This window comes from Cucurbita pepo, chromosome 16, assembly GCF_057944985.1.
Source record: "Cucurbita pepo subsp. pepo isolate OVF chromosome 16, ASM5794498v1, whole genome shotgun sequence".
In the NCBI taxonomy this organism is placed as follows: domain Eukaryota; kingdom Viridiplantae; phylum Streptophyta; class Magnoliopsida; order Cucurbitales; family Cucurbitaceae; genus Cucurbita; species Cucurbita pepo.
The window spans coordinates 8,370,795-8,382,105 of record NC_141813.1 but is presented as its reverse complement, the minus strand read 5'-3'; the positions used below and the strand labels follow the sequence as shown (position 1 = coordinate 8,382,105).

General features: G+C 36.5%; 1 non-coding gene across 1 annotated transcript; it reads right to left on the bottom strand.

Annotated features, from left to right (window-relative positions):
• Nucleotides 1–7,310: 7,310 nt before the first annotated feature.
• On the bottom strand, nucleotides 7,311–7,396 carry TRNAL-CAA (transfer RNA leucine (anticodon CAA)). Its single transcript has one exon. It is a non-coding gene; the product is annotated as a tRNA-Leu (tRNA).
• Nucleotides 7,397–11,311: the final 3,915 nt, after the last annotated feature.

Sequence of the window (11,311 nt, the reverse complement as noted above, 5' to 3'; positions counted from 1 at the left end):
ATGAGTACGGACACATACATTACAAAAAGAAAACTGAATCATTATGTTTATGATGATGCTACGACGGTCACTACTCCTACCGAGTGTGCGACAATAGTACCGAGAATGTTAGCCCAACCAGGAAAGAGGCACAAGAGGTGTGTGAACCAACTAGTGGGTCAATATTCGCATATATGGGTCGTGTGTAGAATAGTAAATACACATTCAATGACCCGTTTAGGATAGTCACGTAAGGGAATACAGCTTTAAAATGATAGGTGATAAGGCAACCCTAATCCTTGAGCTCCCTAATCCTTAGCTCAACGATCCAAACTTGTGTTGAAGCAAGAACCCTTTAATCAAAGCAATTAACACCTTCTTATACAAAATTCAGATCAACCAAGAGATAAGACTAGAATTAGATTACTTCTTAAACTTAAAGATCTAGAAGCAAGATTTGGAACCTTGTTCTAAATTGAGTCACTCCACAATCGAACTTGATCACGACTTGATTGAATTGCTCAGATGCAATCAACCACAAGAATTACATGAAACTTAGAAATAACAAAGATGATGCTCGGATTTCTAAGGGAGCAAGTCTCAACTTGAGAGATCAATTTCATTCATCACAAATCTGCTTTATTACATAATAATTTGTGGATATTTATAGTCTCCCCATAAAAGAAACCTTCAATCCTTGGACTGCCCAGTAAAGAAGTTAGTGGTCATGATTTAATCCCGATTCCCTTAAATATCGACAAAAGACGAAGTCAATTTGACAAATAACTTCCACCCTATTGCCCATTACAAAAATTATTAAATTAAAAAATAATAACCAAGTTTTCTAACAACTCAGGAAATGATGCTTGCAACTCCATCCGTTGCTTGAACCGTGCAAATATTTGATGGTGTTAATATAACACATGTGGAAGCAATTTGGATCTTAGGCATTTTTAGAACATCAATTATAGTAAATAACTAGCATGTTCATAAGTATTAAAACTTAATGAGTTTGAATACTAACCTTTTGTAGTTCAAACTCCTTTTTCCTCACGAACCAGTTTCGAACCACCACTAGTGTCTTCTCCACTATCCTCCAGCCTTAAAACCACCACTAGTGTCTTCTCCACTATCCTCCAGCCTTAAAACGGGATTGTGGAATCCGGTGAGTGACTAAACTTGGGAGGGATTTTGTATATATGAAAGAGAGTGTTTGTGAGAGGTTTTTCTCAAGGTTTTTCACCAAGAAGAAGACCTTCCATGTACCATGATCACTCTATTTAAAGAGTCATGTTTGCATGTTCATGCAAATTTGAGATTACCAAATTTTGACACTCAAAATTCCACTCAAATGTTTGGGATTATGTGGCAAGCATGCATGTTCGAGTTAACCAAATTAACTTGTGGGGTTTATTTGGCAAGCATGCAAGTTTGGTTAAACCAAATTTTGACACCTCAAAATTCCACTAACATGGATTTTTCCATCAAATGAATTTTGACTTTCTTCATTTTAATTCAACAATTAATTTGAATTCAAATTAAAGTAAAATTAAATGATTAATTAAACTATTTAATTAATATTTAAAATTAATTCAAATCTCAATCCCAATCAATTCCGACACATAATTGATTAAGATATTTAAATCTTATTTAAATATCTCAGATTCTCTCCTTTTGTTTAATTCGTAAATAAAACAAAAATGCGGTTAAATATATCGTATATATGTAGCATATTCCCTAATTTGAATTCGAACACTTCGAACTCACTCGTCACACTGTTCTATGGTTTAGTCCGATATGAGCTAGTAGAGGGACCTAATGGACCTATAGATCATGGGCTCCAACGATCCAAGATTAACCGGTTAAACTCATTAACCTTGTTAACCAACATTCGTTAACTACTAGGACACTCCACTATAGCCTAGTAGTTGCACTCCCCTCACTATAGATATATTTCTGTCCATTTGATATAACCATGATTAGTAAGTCGATCCTTCACAGGTTGTTCGTAACTAGAGCTGGGTCAATTTACCGTTTTACCCCTAAAGTTACTTTTTGTTCCTTATGTCTCACTGATCCTCTAATGAACAATTGGTTTGTAGTCCAACCAGTAAACTGAATCCCTCTTAGGCCAATGAGAGGGTGGGGCCCCTTGTTCAAGACCTGGAGTCAGTGCTAAGGGAACTACCTCTCTTCTATCCCTAAAAGTGGGTAGGAGTGAATTCCATCTTGCACCCCACGTCTCCAACCATTCACCCATTCTTACCCCTGAAATGGGAGGCCTATTGAGTCGGCGAACTAGAGCCACTCTCACCCATGTCAATCTAAGGATAATTCCGAATAAACAGGAGTTCATGGTTAGCTCAGGATTAAAACCGAGTTACCTAGGTTATCGAATGAAAAGAAAATTAGTCTCAACAGTAAACGATATTATAAAGTGATAGTGGTTTTCTTCATGGTCCGATCTTATGCAATACTCATTGCATAGGACGCCCCCACTCACATGTCTCCACATGTACAATTTAGTGATCACATTGTTTATATCATATACAAAAGTGGGCCGCATCCACAGTGTCCCCAGAATAAAGTACTCAGCCTTATCCTTATACTATAGATCATTTTGACTATATACTTGAACTTGATCCACTCTTATGTCTCTACATATAGTTCAAGTAATCATACTATAGCCAGAGTGTTCTTAGTTTATTGGATTTAGATTAATGATCGTAAAGGTCACTTTATTCAATAACAATCTTTACTGAATAAACAACAATAATAACTTTATTGAAAATAGAATATGTTTTTGTTTACAAACTATGAGTTTTAGTACATAAAACCCAACAATATTCACTCCTGAAGTTCCAAATTGTCATTCCTCAATCAAATCTTGTAAAACATGAAATGATGGTTGAACCAAGTCTATCCAATTTTGTAGATGAGAATGAATGTTTGTTGAATCTTTTTGGCCTTGGATCGTGTAATAGGTTCAATTTGAACATTTGGAACACTATGATCCTTATTATCTTCCCCCTCTTCAAAAGTATTCATCCTCAAATCAGAAAAATCATCCCCTACAACAAAAAGACTCAAGTCAGTAACATTGAAAGTAGAATATACTGGTAATTCTATGGAAAGATCAATTTTATATGCATTGTTATTAATTCTTCCAAGGACTTGATAAGGGTCATCCCCTCTTGGATGTAACTTTATTTTCATTTGAGATAGGAATCATTCCTTGCAAAAATGTATTCAAACCCAGTCATTAGATTGAAAAATGATTTCCTTCCGTCCTTTGTTAATTCTTGAAACAACTTTGAAATTTTATTTCAAATTTTGCTCCTTCACCTTTTTGTGCAATGTTTTGATCAAATCTGTCTGACTTGTGGCTGCTTCACTCACAAAAATATTAGAAGAAATATGGAGCGAATTAAGAAGCATAAATCCATATACAAATTCAAAAGAAGAACAATGAGTGGTAGTATGAATTGTTCTATTATATGCAAACTCTACAAATCGCAAACATTCGTCCCAAGACTTAACATTCTTAGAAATAATAGCCCTAAGCAATGCCCCTAAAGTTCTATTAACCACCTTAGTTTACCCACCAATATGAGTATGACATGTAGTTCAAGACAACAACTTGGTACCCATTTTACCCGACAATACTTTCCAAAAATGACTCAAAAATTTAACATCCGTATCACTGACAATTATTCTAGGGCTTCCATGTAATCTTACTCCGTCATAAAGAATAAGTCAACAACATGTTTTGCATCATCCATCTTGTTGCATGCAATAAAACGAGCCATTTTACTAAATCTGCCTACCACAACAAAAATACTATCTTTACCCTGTTTAGTGTGCAGTAAACCAAGAACAAAATCCATAGGTATATTAGTCCAAGGTTCGTTAGGTACATTCAAAGGAGTGTACAATCCATTTGGTTGTGATCTAGACTTAGCTTCTTTGCATTTAAAACATTGACTACAAAATTTATGAACATCATGCTTCATTTTCGGCCAAAAGAAGTGTTCATGCAACATATTATAAGTTTTATTAATCCCAAAATGTCCCATTAAGCCACCACCATGTGCTTCTTTTACGAGCAAATCTCTGATAGAGCATTTAGGAATACAAAGCTTACTTTTCTTAAATAAGAATTCATGAAATACATAATAATCATCCACAGCTGTTTTTGTAAGACACGATGCATAAATAATTCCAAAGTCTTGGTCATCTCGATATAATTCTTTAATATGCTCAAATCCAAGAATTTTTGCACTAACAGAAGTAAAAAGATTGTACCTTCTAGATAATGCATCAGCTACCACATTATCCTTACCTTGCTTATATTTGATGACATACGAAAATGTTTCAATAAACTTCATCCACTTTGCATGCCTACGGTTCAGTTTGCTTTGACCCTTAAGATACTTCAAGCTTTCATGATCAGAGTAGATCACAAATTCTCTAGGCCATAAGTAGTGTTGCCACACTGTGATTTTGTTGATGGCTCTACAATCCACGCACATGCGCCACGTTCCATCTTTCTTTGGGACCAATAAGACTGGTACAGAACATAGGCTCAAACTCTCTCGTATATAGCCCTTCTCCATGAGCTCCTCTACTGACCTATGAATTTCTTTAGTCTCAGTTGGGTTGGCTCTATAAGCTGGCCATTAGGAATGACTGCCCCTCGAATGAACTCTATTTTATGTTCAATACCTCGAATGGGAGGTAGTCCTTTAGGAACTTCATCTTGGAATACGTCATCAAATTACTGTAAAAGAGATTGAAACATACTAGGCAAAGACAAATTGTTATCATTAGAGACTAAACATCCTTCCTTGTACACAAGTACAATGATGATTTTTTTGTGAGAACATTGCCCTTCTAACCTCTCCAACTCTAGCCAAACAACTCACATTCTTTCCTTTTTTTTTTTTTTTTTCAATTTCATTATCTTTTCTCTATTTTTTTCGGGACTCTTGTTTTTCTTTCAAACAACTCACATTCTTTCCTTTTTTTTTTTTTCAATTTCATTATCTTTTCTCTATTTTTTCACGACTCTTGTTTTTCTTTCAACTCTTTTTCCCTTCAAACTTTAATTGATCAGCAAATATATTTGCAGGGACAAAGTGGTTTTTCTACCATCTTTTACAAAAGAATACCTATTCATGATCAACAAATATATTTGCAGGTACAAAGTGGTTTTTCTATTCTACCATCTTTTACAAAAGACATCTTTTACAAAAGAATACCTATTCATGATCAACAAATATATTTGCAGGTACAAAGTGGTTTTTCTATTCTACCATCTTTTACAAAAGAATACCTATTCATGATCAGCAAATATATTTGCAGGTACAAAGTGGTTTTTCTACCATCTTTTACAAAAGAATACCTATTCAAATAGCCATCATAGTCAAATTGTCATGATCGGCCAAGCAATGTCTCTAGCATGCATTGGTAAAACATTACAAAGAATTTCTCCAAAGGATTTGAACCCATGCTGCCCTCTTACGAGGACCAAAACTTCTGAGTCTGGCACCTTAGACCACTCGGCCATCCTGACTACTAATGATGTGTTCCTGGATTGGTTTGAGAGGAGAGTTTAGCATTCTGTATATGAGTGTGTAAATGTCTCCATTGTAGACACGTTTTAAAATTGTGAGGCTGACGAAGATACGTTACGGATTAAAATAGATAATATATACTAATTGTTGGAGAGAGGAACGAAACAATCCTAACACAAGAAGCGAAAACCTCTCTCTAATATCTACTAAATTGTTGGAGAGAGGAACGAAACAATCCTAACACAAGCGGCTAAAACCTCTCTCTAATATCTACTAATTGTTGGAGAGAGGAAGGAAACAATCCTAACACAAGCGGCTGAAACCTCTCTCTAATATCTACTCATTGTTGGAGAGAGGAACCAAAACAATCCTTACACAAGCTGCTAAAACCTCTCTCTAATATCTACTAATTGTCGCTTCTCTCTAATATCTACTAATTGTTGGAGAGAGGAAACACAAGGGGGCGAACACCTCTCTCTAATATCTACTAATTGTCTCCTCTCTCTAATATCTACTCATTGTTTGTTGGAGAGAGGAACGAAACAATACTGTCACAAGCGGCTAAAACCTCTCTCTAATATCTACTAATTGTTTGTTGGAGGGAGGAACGAAACAATCCTATCACAACCCGCGAAAACCTCTCTCTAATATCTACTAATTGTTGGAGAGAGGAACGAAACAATCGTAACACAAGCCGCGAAAACCTCTCTCTAATAGTTTAAAACTGTGAGGCTGACGGCAATACCTAATGGGAAAAAATGGACAATTTTGCCTCACAATAATATGAGATGCCAGAAGTGGGATTTAAACCCACAGGATTTAAACCCACGCCCTCTTACGAGAACCAAAACTCGAGTCTGGTGCCTTACACCACTCAACCATCTTGACTGCTAATGATGTGTTCTTGGATTGGTTTGAGAGGGGAGTTTAGCATTCCGTATATGAGTGTGTAAATGTCTCCATAGTAGACGCGTTTTAAAACTATGAGGCTGACGACGATACGTCACAAATTAAAATAGATAATATCTACTAATTGTTGGAGAGAGGAACGAAACATTCCTAACAAGCGGCGAAAACTACCTTCTAATAGGCGCGTTTTAAAACTGTGAGGCTGACGACAATACCTAATGGGAAAAAATGGAGAATGTCTGCTAGCAATGCGTTTGGACTTTTACGAATGATATCAGAGATAGTCACCAGGCGATGCGCCAGTGAGGACGCTTGGCCCTCAGAAGGGGTGGATTTTGAGATCCCACATCGATTGGAGAGGTGAAGAAACATTTCTTACAAGGGTCTGAAAACCGCTCCTTAGTAGATGCAGTTTAAAACCATGAGGGTGACAGCGATACGTAACGAACGAAAGCAGACAATATCAACTAATGGTGGTCTTGGATTGTAACAAATGATTGGCTGGAATAGTTTAGTTGGTTAGGGCGTGTGGTTAACCACAAGGTTGGAGGTTCAGGCCCTCCTTCTAGCGATGCAAAGGAAGCATACCTTATCATAATGGGTGTTGGTGCTTCTCTCTAGTATAAATTTTCAATCAACTTCGGTTTGTGACGAACTAACTTGAACTTACAGATATTCTCAAAAAATCATTTTTTCACTTTCAGAAAACACTGGCTTGTCATTTGATATCCACCATGGTAGGAAGTTCTTATCATTTGATAAACAATGATGCTTTCGACCTAAAGCCCACAATAGTAGTAGATTTTATCTACTTCGGCTCGCGTTTTGCCTCACAATAATATGAAATGTCAGAAGTGGGATTTGAGAAACCACGCCCTCTTACGAGGACCAGAACTTGAGTCTGGCCCCTTAGACCACTCGGCCATCCTGACTGCTATTGGTGTGTTCCCGAATTGGTTTGATTGGGGAGTTTAGCATTCCGTATATGGGTGTGTAAATATCTGCATAATAGACACGTTTTAAAACTGTGAGGCCGACGACCATACGTAATGGATTAAAATAGATAATATCTACTAACTGTTGGAGAGAGGAACGAAACAATCCTAATAAGGGTGCGAAAACCTCTCCCTAATAGACTTGTAAAACTGTGAGGCTGATGGCAATACCTATTTTGAAAAAATGAACAATGTTTGCTAGTAGTGCACTTGGACTTTTACGAATGATATCAGCTAGTCACCAGGCGATGCACCAGTGAGGACGCTTGGCCCTCAGAAGAGTGGATTGTGAGATCCCACATCGATTGGAGAGGTGAAGAAACATTTCTTACAAGGGTTTGAAAACCTCTCCTTAGTAGATGCGGTTTAAAACCATGAGGGTGACAGGGATACGTAACGAACGAAAGCAGACAATATCAACTAATGGTGGTCTTGGATTGTAACAAATGATTGGCTGGAATAGCTCAGTTGGTTAGAGCGTGTGACGAGGTTCAAGCCCTCCTTCTAGCGATGGGAATGAAGCATACAAATTTTTTTAATGAAGTTGGGCTCGTGACATGGCGTGTAATAGAACTTCTAGATATTCTCAAAATTTGATGTTTTAAAAATCATATTTTGACACTTCTAAAACTCTAGTGAGATCAATTGATATCCATCATGGTTTGAAGTTCTATTTCTTAACTTTGAAAAGTTAAATTCTAGGAAGTTCTTATCATTTTTGGATAATTAATTATGCTTTCAACCCAAGCCCTGAACGATAGTAGATATTATCCACTTTTGCTCGCCTTTTGCCTCACAATAATATGAGTTGTCAAAAGTGGGATTTGAACAACCCACGCTTTATTACAGGGACAAGAACTTGAGTCTAGCGCCTTAGGCCACTCGATAATCTTGACTGCTTATTGTGCAATCCCGCATTTGTTTGAGAGGGAAATTTAGCATTTCTTATATGGGTGTGCGAACGTCTCCCTAGTAGACGTGTTTTAAAACTGTGAGGCTGACGGCGATGCGTAACGGATTAAAATAGATAACAACTACTAGCGATTGGATTTTGGAACGGGGGTGTGCAAACGTCTCCCAAGTAGACGCGTTTTAAAACTGTGAGGCTGACGGCGATAGGTAATGGATTAAAATAGATAATAACTACTAGCAATTGGATTGAGGAACGAGGGTGTGTAAACGTCTCTCTAGTAGACGCATTTTAAAATTGTGAGGCTGACGACGATACGTAATAGATTAAAATAGATAATATATACTAGCGATTGGAGAGAGGAACGAAACAATCCTAATAAAGGTACTGAAGCCTCTCCCTAATAGTCGCATTTTAAAACTTTGAGGCTGACGACAATACATAATGGGCGAAAATGGACAACGTCTGCTAGCAGTGCACTTGGACTTTTACCAATGATATTAGAGCTAGTCACTAGGCGATGTATCCGTGAGTATGCTTGGCGCTTAGAATGTGTGGATAGTGAGATCCCACATTGATTGGAGAGGTGAAGAAACATTTCTTACAAGGGTCTGAAAACCTCTTCCTATCAGATGCAGTTTAAAATCGTGAGACTGATAGCAATACTTAATGAACGAAAGCAAACAAAATAAACTAGTGGTGGGCTTGGATTATTTGTTATATTTAAGCTAGTTTTTAATATAGGAATTAAGTTACATGGTAACCCACATAGGTTACCATATTCCACCATTAATTAGTCATTTTAATATAGAGGTCATGGTATTTCTCATTTACTAGCCAATTTAATTTGGGAGTTATGTGTCACATACATTAACGTTGTAAGGGTTATATAAAGCCTTCTTTCGTTTGATTAGAGACATCACATTTTTGGAATAAAAAAGAGAATAGAATTTCTATTTTTTTTTAGCGTTGGTGAGAACTAAGATTTTCTTTGCAAATTCAAGTGGTTAGAATTTGCATGCTATGCTAGTGTCAATCAAGTGGTATTGATCAAACCTCTTATGAAGTGATTCGAATCATGAGTTGAGAAACAAGTTTTTTTTACTCTTGATCTTGATCATCAAGGTAATCCGTTCCATACTTTCCCTTAGGTTGATTCCATATATATATTCAATTTGTATAGTATGTTCACATTCTGTCTAAAAAAAATATAAAGCACAAAAAATAACAAAATAAAAATATTATTGTTGTGCTTTAATTCATGTTGACATATTTTATAAAGCGTAAGATCTGGATCTTATCAACACTTTGTTCTTTTTAAGATCTTCTAAATCAATTTTCGGTAAATTTATTACATTTTTGCCAATATTACAGAATAAAAAAAAAAAGAAAAAAGAAAGCTTATTGATGTTAAATGTTTTTTTTTTCCTCTTTATTAGTATATGTAACTCTGATATGTTATTGGATTGCTCCTCTAATACCCTTGTTTATGTGTTGAGTGTGTGTGTATTCACTTTGAATTGCACTCACCTCTATAACATAACTTGTCTCACATCCCAATTTTTTTTGGAGTGTGATTTGCTGTGCTCAATTGTGAGGGTGAGATTGTAAGGGAATAATACATTGATTTGAGTGTTGAGTGCTAAGCACGAGTGAACTACATTTACATGTGAACACACGTGAGGGAGCACTTGTGAGGTCCTTTTTTTTTTTTTTTTCTTTTAACTTTCTTTTGTAGCATGGTAAATCCAGACGACAATCCTAACATTATTGATGCACGATTGGGAGAAGCACAACAACGAACCATGGAAAGACTAATTTGAGGAATAGAAGAGTTGCCAATCAAATAGGTAGATTTTAAATTCAAAATCAAGCTCAAGAGAGGATTCCACTACCTGCCCAATCTACTGATCAATATGAGGAAGATTATTCTGAACAACACGAGCATAATCCACATGCGGTTGGTCGTGGCTTGATGCAAGGGAGAGTCCGTGGAAGAAGGTATCATAATTTACCACAATGAGTTCTTTATGACAATAGAATTGATCGTAACGTGGGGAGAATCAAATTAAAACTTCCCAAGTTTTATGGCAAAATCGATCCAGAGGAGTACCTTGAATGGGAGAAAACGGTGGAGTCGGTGTTCAACTGTCATAATTTTAGTGATGAAAAGAAGGTACGGTTAGATGTCAAGTAGGAGAAGAAATCTTGAAGTACCAATTAATTCATGGTACGAGTTCAACGAGTTCATGCGGAAGTGTTTTGTTCCACATTATTTTTAATGAGACATGGTGCAAAAGCTTCAAGCATTGAAACAAGGACGCAAATCTGTGGAGGATTATTACAAGGAGATGGATACATTGATGGATCGACTTGATCTCGATGAGGACATCGAAACTCTCATGGCGCGATTTCTTAATGTGTTAAACACAGAGATTGCAGACAAGACTGATTTACAGACTTATTCTGATATCGAGGAGTTGTTGCACATTGTAATTAAGATCGAGAGGCAAATCCAACGAAGGTCTCAACGGTATTCTTCTAAAACTGTCACGACTCGATTTTTTAGGCTTCGAAAAATTGAATCGTGACTAAAAAGATGAAATCGAAAAAAAAATGAAAGGTAAAAATACCATTTAATAAAAACAAAATCTAGAAAAGTTTTGTTAAAATACAAATACAAAATTAAAATGAATTCGCAAAAGACTCCAAAAGACCGAAAAGGGACCGACGCTCTGGAACGACCCCCTCTGTGACCGCACAGCTCTCGAACGTTCCTCCACCTCGACCGACACCTGACAAAAAAAGTAGAAAATAATGAGTATAAAAATTATACTCAGTAAGCCACCTACTTGTAGGCTCTATTCGCATCTTAATTTAACAGAATTCCCACGGTTTCCTACTTCGGTTCTAGGACATCTGGTTCTAATCTTAGTCCCTTG